At 35.0% G+C, this 14,489-nt stretch overlaps 1 protein-coding gene and 1 long non-coding RNA gene across 5 annotated transcripts in view; one reads left to right on the plus strand and one right to left on the minus strand.

Annotated features, from left to right (window-relative positions):
* LOC136026192 (uncharacterized) overlaps nucleotides 1-14,489 on the plus strand; it is a 305,310-nt gene that overhangs the window by 237,285 nt on the left and 53,536 nt on the right. The gene's annotated exons all lie outside the window — the stretch shown is intronic.
* Nucleotides 1-14,489, minus strand: part of LOC136026194 (uncharacterized) — a 55,140-nt gene that overhangs the window by 14,085 nt on the left and 26,566 nt on the right. Inside the window, exon 2 of the long non-coding RNA XR_010617237.1 lies at nucleotides 4,017-4,235. This is a non-coding gene — a long non-coding RNA (uncharacterized LOC136026194). The remainder of the gene's footprint in view (nucleotides 1-4,016; nucleotides 4,236-14,489) is intronic.

Genomic DNA, 14,489 nt, shown 5'->3' on the forward strand with positions numbered 1-14,489 from the left:
ATACCTCGCTCTTCACACTAAATCTTGTTTTGTCCCAATTCTTTAAGAATGACCCCTCAATCAGAAAGGCCGTAGAATAAATAGTTGAAATTACTAAAAATAATTTAGCATAAAGAGCGAAGTATTTATCTCCTCCTAAATACATCACTCCTTATGCTGAAGTATTTTTAGAACCCCTTATATGTGTAATTATCTCTGTTCGTTTTAAATTTTAATGCTTCTCCTTACTTTCGATTGAAAAAACTTTTTCATGTTTATATTTTCATTGTTTTTTTTTAATAGTAACGCTAGAAAATCCTGCGCCCTTTTCATTGAATTTCTCTTCCCCCATGAAATATTCCCTTAAGAAAAAATCCTCCCATATAGCCCCCTCCCCTGAATCCCACACCCAAACCAAAAAAAATCCCCCTGAAAACGTCGGTACACTTCCCAGTAACCATTACTATATGTAAACACTGGTCAAAGTTTGTAACTTTCAGCCCCTCCCCCAGGGACTGTGGGGGAGTAACTCATCCCCAAAGACATAGTTATTATGGTTTTTGACTATGCTGAACAAAATGGCTATTTCAAAATTTTGATTCGTTGATTTTGGGAAAAAATGAGCGTGGGAGGGGGCCTAGATGCCCTCCAATTTTTTTGGTCACTTAAAAAGGGCACTAGAACTTTTCCTTTCCGTTAGAATGAGCCCTCTTGCGACATTCTAGGACCACTTGGTCGATACGATGATCCCTAGGAAAAAGAAAAAACAAAAAAACAAACAAATAAACACGCACCCGTGATTTGTCTTCTGGCAAAAAATACAAAATTCCAAATTTTTGTAGATAGGAGCTTAAAACTTCTACAGTAGGGTTCTCTGATACGCTGAATCTGATGGTGTCATTTTCGTTAAGATTCCACGACTTTTAGGGGCCGTTTCCCCTTATTTTCTTAAATAAGGCAAATTTTCTCAGGCTCGTAACTTTTGATGGGTATGATTAAACTTGATGAAACATATATATTTAAAATTAGCATTAAAATGCGATTCTTTTGATGTAGCTATTGATATCAAAATTCAATTTTTTAGAGTTTTGAGTCGCTCCTTACTACAGTTCGTTACCACGAACTGTTTGATATTCAATGATAAACCGCTCATCACCGATGAATCAATGTTATTCCTCTTAATATCTATTTAAATTTTGTTGTGCGGAAGTCATAATAACCAAGACATAGGTAGTCCCCACAATGTTGAAGGAAATTTAAGAGTAGTTTAACAGTGTGTTGACGCAAATTTTGAATACCTTGCTTAGTGCATATTCCTTAAACTTTGAATTTGCGGGAAAACACATTTCAATAGAGTACTTCCCTCGGAGCTTAGCCATACAAAAGTTAAGCTGCGATAGTAAATACTATTCGACTGTTAAGACATGGAAAGTTAGATCACAAGGAAACAGACAAACTACTTGTAAAGAATCTTGTGACACGTTTTGGTCTTTTTATTAGTTTAAATTTCCACACAGATAAACAATCACGTGGATTTATTTATTTCATTTTTTGTTCTTTCAGCTGGCTTTAATTTTCACAAATAATAAGTAATTTTAAAACCTCTTAGGTTTTAAAAAGACTGGATTATTTGTCGCTGAAAAAGCAAGGAATAATATGAATGGCTATCGAAAATTCATCACACATCGAAACCAATGAAATTTTAAAAAAAACCTGTTTTTATCATGGAATTACAGAGATTAAAACTCTCTTTGTCTTTTCAGTTAAACTTAGAAGGTAAATACTTTGGCTGGTACTGCAGAGAGAGTTTAATATAAAGGTTCCCTTTTGACCGTAAAATAAAAAAAACTAATTTTTTTAGCTGAAAGTAAGGAGCGACATTAAAACTTAAAACGAACAGAAATTACTCCGTATATGAAATGGGTTGTCCCCTCCGCAATCCCTCGCTCTTTACGCTAAAGCTTTTAATTGTTTTAAAAAGTAGTATTGTGGCAAAAAGTCAAACTTTAGCGTAAAGAGCGAGGGATTGCGGAGGGGACAACCCATTTCATATACGGAGTAATTTCGGTTCGTTTTAAGTTTTAATGTCGCTCCTAACTTTCAGCTAAAAAAATTAGTTTTTTTTTATTTAATTTCTGAACGTTTTTGAATTAATGCATGTTTGGTTTTGGCTCTCCGCACATAAATTATTAAAATGAAATTTGCATATTAATTCCTTTTTTGGCTAAATGGCTTTCTCTTAGTTTTGATCAGACGATTTTGAGAAATAAGGGGTGAGGAAGGAGGCCTAGTTGTCCTGTAATTTTTCGGCTACTTAAAAAGGCAACTAGAACTTTTAATTTTAACGAACGTTTTTATTAGTAAAAAATATGTGTAGCTTAAGAATTAACTTACGTAACAAACGTTCATAACCTTATATTTTTATTATGTATACGAGGGGGTTTGTACCCTCGTTAATACCTCGCTCTTTACACTAAATCGTAAGTTTTGTCCCAATTCTTTAAGAATGACCCCTGAATCAGAAAGGCCGTAGAATAAATAGTTGAAATTACTAAAAATACTTTAGCATAAAGAGCAAGGTGTTTATCTCCTCCTAAATACCTCGCTCTTTATGCTAAAGTATTTTTAGAACCCCTCATATGCGTAATAATCTCTGTTCGTTTTAAGTTTCAATGCTACTTCTTCCTTTCATTTGAAAAAACGTTTTCATGTTTATTTTTCATTGTTTTCTTATAGTAATGCTAGAGAATCCTGCGCCCTTTTCATTGAATTTTTCTTCCCCCATGACAGATTCCTCCAAGGAAAGATCCTCCAAAATAGCCCCCTCTCCTCAGTCCCACCCCCAAACAAAATAAAATCCCCCTGAAAACGTCTGTACACTTCCCAATAACCATTACTATATGTAAACACTGGTCAAAGTTTGTAACTTGCAGCCCCTCCCCCAGGGATTGTGGGGGAGAAAGTCATCCCCAAAGACATAGTTATTATGGTTTTCGACTATGTTGAACAAAATGGCTATCTCAAAAGTTTGATCCGTTGACTTTGGGAAAAAAATGAGCGTGGGAGGGGGCCTAGATGTCCTCCAATTTTTTTGGTCACTTAAAAAGGGCACTAGAACTTTTCATTTCAGTTAGAATGAGCCCTCTTGCAACATTCTAGGACCACTTGGTCGATACGATGACCCCTGGGAAAAAAAAAAAAAATAAATAAACACGCACCCGTGATTTGTCTTCTGGCAAAAAATACAAAATTCCACATTTTTGTAGATAGGAGCTTGAAACTTCTACAGTAGGGATCTCTGATACGCTGAATCTGATCGTGTCATTTTCGTTAAGATCCTACGACGTTTAGGGGGTGTTTCCCCCTATTTTCCTAAATAAGGCATATTTTCTCAGGCTCGTAACTTTGGATGGGTAAGACTAAACTTGATGAAACTTATATATTTAAAATCAGCATTAAAATGCGATTCTTTTGATTTAGCTATTGATATCAAAATTCAATTTTTTAGAGTTTTGGTTACTATTGAGCCGGGTCGCTCCTTACTACAGTTCGTTACCACGAACTGTTTGATATGTCTTTTTTTCTATTCAGTTACACGAGGTTTGGCAAGCCTGTTTAAAGATTGAGTACAGTTGATTCCACAGGTACCTATTTGGACCATTTTGAGATTTACCCCTTTGTTGAGAACGAGCATAAGGTTATCGTCTCATCATTTTCATAGAAAGTACTGTTAGTAAATTTTACCAGTGGATAGCGGGCATTAACAAATGTTTCCGGGTAGGGTTTCGAAATAGAGGTTTTCTTTCTCAGAAGACACTTAAAATTTTCCCATTATTATTATTATAAATTTTGACTTTTTTATGTAATTTTGGTTTTCCAGGAGGTTTCTTCCCGCAATGCAGTGTCAAACAAAGTTTTGAACTAGAAAACTAGATAAGAAAAAAGACACAATAGATCAGACGGATAGGGACTATCTATGGTAAATGTTTAGAAAAATAACTCGTACAAAAGAAAAATATGTTTCCGGAAAATCTTACCCCCTTACACCTTAATATCCTCGTGTAACTTCAAAAGCAATTCCCTTGTTGTTATTTCTTTATCGTTGTGCTGACAGAACAGAAAAACTTTCCTCTCCTAGACCTGGTATGTTCTTGTGGGATTTAGGTACCCTCTTCTTATTGGAAAAATCCATTTGCCAAAAATACTACCGCAGAATGTGCAACTGTGAGATGTTCTATAGCCATTAGTTGTACCAGCTATTAAATAAAATAGAAAATAGTTCTTAGTTCCAGCAAGAATAAAGAGCCACGCTAAAAGTTAAGAGCAGAAATTATTCTGTATATGAGGGGATCTTCACTTTGCTCATTATGCTAGAGTTTATAGTACTTTAAAAAGGATTTTCATTCAAATGGTACAGCCCCTGTCCCTGACCATCTATTCCGAAAAAAATCGGAAAGAAGTCAAACTTTGGCAAAAAGAGTGGAGGGTTGCTAAGGGGGTATCCCCCTTTATATACAGAGCCACTTTTGTCATTCATTTCTGTATGCTTTTAAAAGCACACCCGAGGTCACCCCCTATATGTGAAGAAGACTACAGGCTCAAATTTGACTTTTTTTAATCAAAATTTAACTTTTGCAAGACAATAGTGGAAGAAAAAGGTATTCATATATATATATATATATATATATATATATCCACATTATTCATATTCCTCATTCATTATTTATAAATAATAAAAACGATTTTTTTCAACTGAAAGTAAGCAGCAACATTAAGCTCAAAACGAAGAGAAATTATTCAGCATATGAACGATACCTTCTCCTCAATACCTTGCTCATCCCGCTAAAACTGCTAGCACTTTTCAAAAAGTAAACGGCCCCTGTGTCTCAGTAGCCGTTCTTAAGAAATCGAGACAAACGGTCAAACTTTAGCGTAAAGAACGAGGTATTGAGGAGGGGGCACCCTTCATATACGGAATAATTTCTGTTCGTTTTGAGTTTTAATGTTGCTCGTTACTTTCGGTTTAAAACATCTTGTTTTTTTATTTAATTTCTGTTCGTTTTTCAAATTAAGTAGGTATTTCTGGCTAACCCTTCACGAAACATACCCCCCCCACGGTAAACTCCTCCATGAAAATGTGATCCAATGTAAGGTACACCCACCTTCCCCCCGTCAAGTTCCCTCCAGACAGTTCCATCCTTGCTGAGAATCGAACTCCACGTAAAATTTGTTGCGGACGATTCAGCCTGAAAAATCGTCCTAAGCATATTTTAATTTCAACAAAGACTTTTATTCTTTAATCGGTTTCTTGATCACTCCTGAAATGCCTTCTCCATGGAATTTTTTTCCAGAAATGGAAACTCATGGAAAATAGCCCTCGAATATTTCCTTCGGAACATCTCCACATGCAAAATTGAATGGACCAAAAGAATGCAAGACAATTAGAAAAAATTCGCATTGGATTCCTGTCAAATCCCCCCAGTGTAAAATTTTCGCTGAAAAATTCAAAACCACTCCAGAAATTTCCCTCCCCATGGAAGATTGTTCCAATGGAAACCCACTCCAATCAAAAACTCCTCCCTCCAACCCCCTCCCCCCAAAAAAAGGTTCATATAATTCCCATTAACAAATACCATACGATAACTATGGGCAATTTTCATAACTTAAAGGCCTCTCCCTACGGACGCTTTAGAGGTCATTTTACCCCTAAAGATATGTATTTGATCTTTGAACTATACTGAATAAAATGGCTTTCTCAAAATTTTAATCAGATAACTTTGGTAAATAAATGGGCTTGAGAGGAGGCAAGTTGCCCTTCAACCTTTTTTGTTACTTAAAAAGGTCACTGAAACTTTTAGTTTCCATTCGAATGCGCCCTTCCTCGATCTTCTAGGACAATATTTTCTGTAAGATCACCTTTGGAAAAAAAAACACACATCTGTGACTTTTCTTCTGGCAAAAATAAAGACTCGTTGTCGCTTATCTTCTAACCACAGAAAATGTGAGCGTCTTCTTGATGTTACGGCGTCATCATAGGTTCGATACAACCACTCTGGGAAAAATACAAATTCTCCTTTAAAGTTGTGACCTTTTTAAATTTTTTTTTGTGCCAGAAATATCAACATGCAAATTTTAAGAAGAGGACCATGTAACCGATTTAGTGACGCGATGCGCCCCGGCACTGGGGGTGTGTCAGGCTTGAACATATTGATTCTCATTGTAAGTAGAAACCTCTAAATGAGTCACCTTTGTTTGTTACTTCTTCCTTTGGAAAATGGAGGACTCCTCAAGGAGTCCTCCTAGTCCTATATAACGTTGAAGGGTCCCAATGACTGGTGATCAGCAGTTGCGTAGTATATGGCATCTTTGTAGGTTTTTGGCTTTTGCGCTACATTTTATTGCCGCCAAAGATTGGGACGGTGTTGTTCTTCTAATGTAATCTTTCTTTCTTTTTCAATTTCATTTTTGACTCAATTGGATTTTCGCTGTCGCTTATCTTCTAGCAGCAAAATTCGTTGTTGTACACCTCAACATGTTCTGATACTTGTTTTCAGGCTATCGCTTGTAATCCTCGCTGGCACTTGTGTTCTAACCACATATTTCTTTGCTCTTGCTGTGGCATATAGTTTAATCACATATTTCTTTATTCGTCACTTTGATTTTTAATTCGTTCTACTCCTCGTTGTCACATGTCTTGTAAGCGTATATTTTTTTATTTTTTTATTCTTCACTTGGGTTTTTGGCTCTTTTTATTTCTTGCTGCCCCTTATCTTCGAACCGGATGATTCTTTGCTCTTCACTTTTGTTTTTGACTCGTTGTAACTGTTGCTGACACAAGCATTCTAACTTTATATTTCTTTGCTCTTCATTTTCGTTAACATTAGCCTACTTTAAATATTTTTTAATAGCCTTTACCTTACCTGCTCGGATTAGAATTACATTTGATGGTCTAGGTTGTTTATTCGTCCTCTACGCATTATGAAACTGCTTAAAACACCTTTTGTTAATAGAATAACTACACTTAGTATTTTTTACTTTACTAAGCGTCATAGATTTAAAAACAAAACGGTCATTCCTGAGGGGTAGGGAGGCGGAAATGACGTAATTTATTCTCTTGAAATGTGTTCATGGATATTACAACAGTCCTATGATTTTTCTTGTCAATCAGGTGTTTCTCGTGTATCTTTGCGTGCATCGCAAACACTAAAAATGATAAAACCACTACTGAGTAAAATATGACATACGTATGCTTTTGAAATATGCTCAAGAATATAACGTCACTCAAGGGATTTTTTTCAAAATTGAGGCTCTTTACAAATTTTCTCAAACACGTGAACTGTATACATCGTTTTTTTAGGCCAGATGATCCCAGGATGCAATTTTTTTCTGCAAATCAGCATTTGCTAATAGCTTTTAATGTGCTACTCAAAAATCAACAAATTCCATGTATTAAGAATCAGCTTTAATAATAAATTTTGTTTTTGTATGCATTGAAGTCAAAACCTCTTTTACTAGAGTTTCACTTTCTATTGCAAAGGTTTGCTCTTTATTTAAAGTTAGTTCTTACGAACTGTTAGATCCAAGGCTTTATTATAATTGAAAGGGGGCTACAAATTCCCCCTTTAACCCTGGTTTAGAATATTCAAGTTTAACATCAGTTAAAAAAAAAAATGGGAAAAATGACGTGAAGAAGACAATCATTTCTTAATGTATTAAGTAATAATGCCCTAATGCTGCATTAAGACAATCATCTCTAATGCTGTAAAGCATTACACAAAATATCTTTTAGTAGATAAATCTGGAATATCAAAAATTAGTATTGGGTTATTATTTCGACGGTTTTCAAAATTACTTCTTCAAACAAATATTTTGTATAAGGTTTCTCTACATGTATATCAGTAGGGGGGAGGGGGGCTCCAAGTAAAATAAAGATATTAAACAATGAATATAAAGAGGGAATGAATAACATTACCATATAAACCTTCGTTAAAACGAAGTTCTTGGTATAATGTCAGACTTTACACTTTATTACTTCACAAAATATACATCACTAAATTTCCCGGGTCTTACAAACATGCCATTCGGCCAACATAGATTCCTGAGCATTACTCAGCTTAAACTTCGAATATTACTCTCAATGAACATCATTCATAAAAAAATATCATCCGCAATAATAAAAAAATACAAATACAAACACTACAGAAATGATGAGAAGTACATACTACTTTATATTCCCCTGATAAAAGAAATTTCTTCATTATAAACTGACAGAACGGAAATGAATCAGAATTTCTCTGATGGAAATGAATCTTTAATTTCTTCTGGTATTTTATTCCAAACTGAACACACTTGTGTTTTAAAGAAACAAAAGTCCTTGTTGTATGGTGAAGTTCAGCCACGAGCGAATCATCATGTGCATGAGAAGTTGAATAATGATGATAATCCTTTGTTGCAAGATCATTCACAATCTTATAAGCAAACTAGCTGTTGGGGTGGCGCTTCGCGCCACCCCAACACCTAGTTGGTGGGGCGCTTCGCGCCCCCCCAAGCCCCCCCGCGCGCGTAGGTCGTTACGCGCCATATATTTTCTTTTTAGTTTTTTTGTAGTTTTTACCTTTTTTAGTTTTTTTCTTCTTTTATATTAATGCTAAAGCCAAGGTTCAAACCTGGAGCCTCTCGGACCTAGAACCTGAAACATAACGCTTTACCAACTCAGCTACTTCGGCTTGAATACATTCGTTTTGAGCAGCTTCCTCGGGTGTTGCCATTGTAGGTTCTTCAGTCATTTTACAATTAGAAATTTCTCTTTCAACGGTCTTCTTACAATTAAAAATTTGTCTTTGAACGACATTCTTAAATACCTGCGTCCTGGTCGTCATTTATATTCCCTGTGTCCCGGTCGTCATTTGTGTCCCGGTATCCCAGTCTGTAATTTCTCTTTGAGTGTCCCGGTCGTTATTTATATTCCCTCTGTCCCGGTCGTCATTTGTGTCCCGGTCTGTAATTTCTCTTTGAGTGTTTTTTCTTTTTAGTATTTTTTAGTCTTTTACATTTTTTCTTTTTTCAGTTTTCTTTTTTTCTTTATTTTTCAGCTTCACTATGAAATACATATCGCCGAACCTTTGTTTTTTTAACTAAAATCTGGTAGGCATTGATGACCTTATCCAAGTCAAAATCCCAAACCCAATCATCATCGCTATCATTTTCAGTTTTGATATGTTTTGACTCTCGCTGTCCAGGTGGATCTTCATCTAACTGCGCGGTTTTGTGTTCTTTAGCCTCAAGCCTGTTTCGTTGCTGTTCTTTTGATTCCTCGGCACGCTTTCTTTTCTGACTTTCTCTATCAACAGCAAGTTTTTTGGCATAGACTCTTTGAGCATCTTCATCGGCTTTTGCCATTGTAAGTTGATCAGTCATTTTAAACTTAAACATTAATAGATTTCTACGTGAACATATATGTGTTAAATATCTTTAATGACGTCACCGTCATAGCAAAAATGACGACAACTAACTTCATGACGTCAGTCGACACAGAAACATGACGTCACCTGGCGCCATATTAGTTACGCGCCTTATATTTTCTTTTTAGTTTTTTTGTAGTTTTTACCTTTTTTAGTTTTTTTCTTCTTTTGTATTAATGCTAAAACCAAGGTTCAAACCTGGAGCCTCTCGGACCTAGAACCTGAAACATAACGCTTTACCAACTCAGCTACTTCGGCTTGAATACATTCGTTTTGAGCAGCTTCCTCGGGTGTTGCCATTGTAGGTTCTTCAGTCATTTTACAATTAGAAATTTCTCTTTCAACGGTCTTCTTACAATTAAAAATTTGTCTTTGAACGATATTCTTAAATACCTGTGTCCTGGTCGTCATTTATATTCCCTCTGTCCCGGTTGTCATTTGTGTTCCGGTATCCCAGTCTGTAATTTCTCTTTGAGTGTCCCGGTCGTTATTTATATTCCCTCTGTCCCGGTCTGTAATTTCTCTTTGAGTGTTTTTTCTTTTTAGTTTTTTACATTTTTTCTTTTTTCAGTTTTCTTTTTCTTCTTTATTTTTCAGCTTCACTATGAAATACATATCGCCGAACCTTTGTTTTTTTAACTAAAATCTGGTAGGCATTGATGACCTTATCCAAGTCAAAATCCCAAACCCAATCATCATCGCTATCATTTTCAGTTTTGATATGTTTTGACTCTCGCTGTCCAGGTGGATCTTCATCTAACTGCGCGGTTTTGCGTTCTTTAGCCTCAAGCCTGTTTCCTTGCTGTTCTTTTGATTCCTCGGCACGCTTTCTTTTCTGACTTTCTCTATCAGCAGCAAGTTTTTTGGCATAGACTCTTTGAGCATCTTCATCGGCTTTTGCCATTGTAAGTTCATCAGTCATTTTAAACTTAAACATTAATAGATTTCTACGTGAACATATATGTCTTAAATATATTTAATGACGTCACCGTCATAGCAAAAATGACGACAACTAACTTCATGACGTCAGCCGACACAGAAACATGACGTCACCTGATCCACAGACAGACTTATTTTTATATATATACTAGCTGTTGGGGTGGCGCTTCGCGCCACCCCAACACCTAGTTGGTGGGGGCGCTTCGCGCCCCCCCCAAGCCCCCCCGCGCGCGTAAGTCGTTACGCACCATAATAGTTACGCGCCATTGTAGTTGTGTCCCTATGTCCCACCTGTGAATATAGATATATATATATATATATGGTTTTAACTACGTAAAACTTGCGAATATACAACATTCTTTGCTGTCCCATTGTCTTTGCATATAAATAGATTGTCAGGTTATCCCCCTGTTTCCCCCGGTGTCCCCGTTGTAGTTGTGTCCCTGTGTCCCGGTCGTCATTTATATTCCCTGTGTCCCGGGTCCCGGTCATCATTTGTATCCCGGTGTCCCGGTCTGTATATACATTCGTTTTTTAGTTTTGTTTTTCTCCTTTATTTTTTTCCTTTTTTTTTCTTTTTTAGCTTATTTAGATTTTTAGATTTTTTAGTTTTTTTTATTAGTTTTTAGTTTTTATTTCTTTTTAGTTTTTTTGTCCCGGTCGTCATTTATATCCCCCTGTTTCCCCCGGTGTCCCCGTTGTAGTTGTGTCCCTGTGTCCCGGTCGTTATTTATATTCCCTGTGTCCCGGTCGTCATTTGTATCCCGGTGTACCGGTCTGTATATACATTCGTTTTTTAGTTTTGTTTTTCTCCTTTATTTTTTTCCTTTTTTTTTCTTTTTTAGTTTATTTAGATTTTTAGATTTTTTAGTTTTTTTATTAGTTTTTAGTTTTTTTTTCTTTTTAGTTTTTTTGTAGTTTTTACCTTCTTTTTAGTTTTGTTAATTTTTTTTTTTACTTGTGTCCTGGTCGTCATTTATACTCCCTGTGTCCCGGTGCTTTGTTGATTGCTAATCGAACATTCCTTTTGTCCTGGTCGCTTTCTCTTTGAGTGTCGTCATTTATTTTTTTCTTTTTTAGTTCTTTTAGTTTTTACCTTTTTTAGTTTTTTTTTAGTTTTTAGTTTTTTTAGTTTTTTACCTTTTTTTAGTTTTTTTAGTTTTTTAGCTTTTTTATTTTTTTTATTAGTTTTTAGTTTTTTTGTAGTTTTTGCCTTTTTTTTTAGTTTTTTGTCCTGGTCGCTTTCTCTTTGAGTGTCGTCATTTATTAGTTTTTTCCTTTTTTTTTTTAGTTTTTTATTGGTTTTTACCTTTATTTTAGCTTATTTTTCAGTTTTTTCCTTTTTTTTAGTTTTTTTTTATTTTTTTTAGTTTTTTACCTTTTTTTAGTTTTTTTAGTTTTTTTAGTTTTTTAGCTTTTTTACTTTTTTTATTAGTTTTTAGTTTTTTTTTGTAGTTTTTGCCTTTTTTTAGTTTTTTCAGTTTTTTTTTTAGTTTTTTATTGGTTTTTACCTTTATAGTTTTTTTAGTTTTTTAGCTTTTTTATTTTTTTTATTAGTTTTTAGTTTTTTTTGTAGTTTTTGCCTTTTTTTAGTTTTTTCAGTTTTGACGTCACCTAATCCAGTTTTTTCAGGTGACGTCACCTGACACATCCATCCACACATCCATCCACACATCCACAGACAGACAACTTATTTTTATATATATAGATAGATAGGAAACATTGACATTTTTTATGGTACAACTGAATGAGCATACCCAAAGGTGACATCCGTAATCAATATAAGTATAAACTAAAGAAAAATAATCAAATTTTACGTATTGATGCGGCATATAATTTGTCACCCTAAAAAGAAGACCAGCACCTGTCGAAATTTCACACGATCATACTTCTCGGCAAAAAATAACTCCAAATTTTTGCGGATGGGGGTCTGAAACATGTAAAACAGGACCCTCTGATACTGTTAAACTGACGGTGCAATTTTTATAAGGGTTTCTCATCAATATTCCTTGTTTTTAATTTTAAGAATTTGGGGTTACCATACAAACTCCGCTCCTCTAATGCATGTAATATTATCAAAACTCGTTTTTTGAAATTTTGGTTATTATTAGCACGAGTTGCTCTTAGCCCACAGATCGCTTACCAAGAGGTGTTTGAGAAAAATGAATCTACTTTTAAGAAAAAGAGAAAACCAATAAGATTGCTTCAGGTCATCAAAGCTGATAAAGGATACAGGGTCTGGTAACAAAAGCCGTCAAAAAGAGAATATTGATCCCGAGTCTTTTTTTTTCTCAGATGAGAATTGACGATATAGGTTAGCAGCTGTATTAAAGCAATGGAGTGCTAGAGAGAAAGAGAGAGAAAAGAAAAAGAAAGGAGCGAGAAAGTTTGATCTAGAGAAAGAAAGAGATTGAATAAAACAGAGAGAAATAGGGGGAACTTATTAATAAAATTGCTTTTTCAAAATATATAAGGAGTTTTATTAGATAATATGTTTTGCCCCCATCAAAATCCCGCCCTCTTTACTTAAGCTTCAATCTTTAAAATAGAGATTCTTGATACTAAAAACTAACTTCGTCGTTAAAAAGTACCGTCTCGACAGTAAAAGGGAAGGTCTTATTTAGCACCAAAATGTATCCTAGACCAAAAACATTCCTCTAATAAAAGGGTGCTAAATATCCACTCCAATTTATTTGAAACATCCATCTAGTTAAAAAATACAAGCCTAAAAATTTACTTTTTAAGGCTTTAGATTCCCTCATCCATAACAAAATGCTCACTGGACATTTTCCTTAGTAGTTAATGGCAACTATGCAATGCTCTATAACTACTACATCCACTGCATTAACGGTATGTAATATTGGTTTTCTTTTTCAATTAAATATAAAAAAGGTTTTTTATAAGGGAAAGTAAGGAGCGACATTAAAACTTAAAACGAACAGAAATCACTTCGAAGCCTATATGAAAGGAAATGCTTCCTCATCAACGCCCCGCTCTTTACGCTAAAGTTTGACTCTTTCTCTTAACTCTACTTTTTAAAACAGTAAAAAACTTTAGCGTAAAGAGCGGGGCGTTGATAAGGAAGCATCTCCTTTCATATACGAAGTAATTTCTGTTCGTTTTAAGTTTTAATGTCGCTCCTTACTTTCCGTTAAAAAAAACATTTTTTTTATTTAATTTCTGAACGTTTTTGAATCAATGCATGTTTTGATTTTGGCTCTCCGCAGATGAATAATTAAAACGAAAGTTGCATTTTTTTTTTTTTGCTAAATGGCTTTCTCATAGGTTTGATCGAATGATTTTGAGAAAAAAAGGAGCGGGGGAGGAGGCCTAGTTGCCCTCCGATTTTTTTGTTACTAAAAGGCAACTAGAGCTTTTAATTTTTGTTACGAATGTTTTTATTAGTAAAAGATATACGTAACTTACAAATTAGCTTACGTAGCGAACTTCTGTATTCTCATGTTTTTATTACGTATACAAAGGGGTTCATCCCCTCGTCTGAACCTCGCTCTTTACACTAAAGCTTAAATTTTGTTCCAGTTTCTTAAGAATGACCCCTGAATCACAAAAGCCGTAGAATAAATAGTTGAAATTACTAAAAATACTTTAGCGTAAAGAGCGAGGTATTAGGAGGAGGTAAGCCCATCATATGCGTAATAATTTCTGTTCGTTTTAAATTTTAATGCTTCTCCTTACTTTCAGTTGAAAAAACTTTTTCATATTTATTTTTTCATTGTATTTTTTTAAATAATGCTAGATAATCCTGCGCTCCCTTCAAGAAAATTTTCTTCCCCCATTACAAATTCGTCCAAGGAAAGCTCCCCCAGCATATTCCCCTCTTCTCAAATTCTCCCTGGTCATTCTCTCTGGTCACTTAAAAAGGGCGCTAGAACTTTTCATTTCCGTTAGAATGAGTCCTCTTGCAAGATTCTAGGACCACTGGGTCAATACGATCACCCCTGGGAAAGAAAAAAAAATAATAAAAAATAAAATAAAACAGGCATCCGTACTTTGTCTTCTGGCAAAAAATGCGAAATTCCACATTGTTGTAAATAGGGGCTTGGAACTTCTACAAAAAGGTTCTCTGATACGCTGAATCTGATGGTGTGA

This window comes from Artemia franciscana, chromosome 4, assembly GCF_032884065.1.
Source record: "Artemia franciscana chromosome 4, ASM3288406v1, whole genome shotgun sequence".
NCBI lineage: Eukaryota > Metazoa > Arthropoda > Branchiopoda > Anostraca > Artemiidae > Artemia > Artemia franciscana.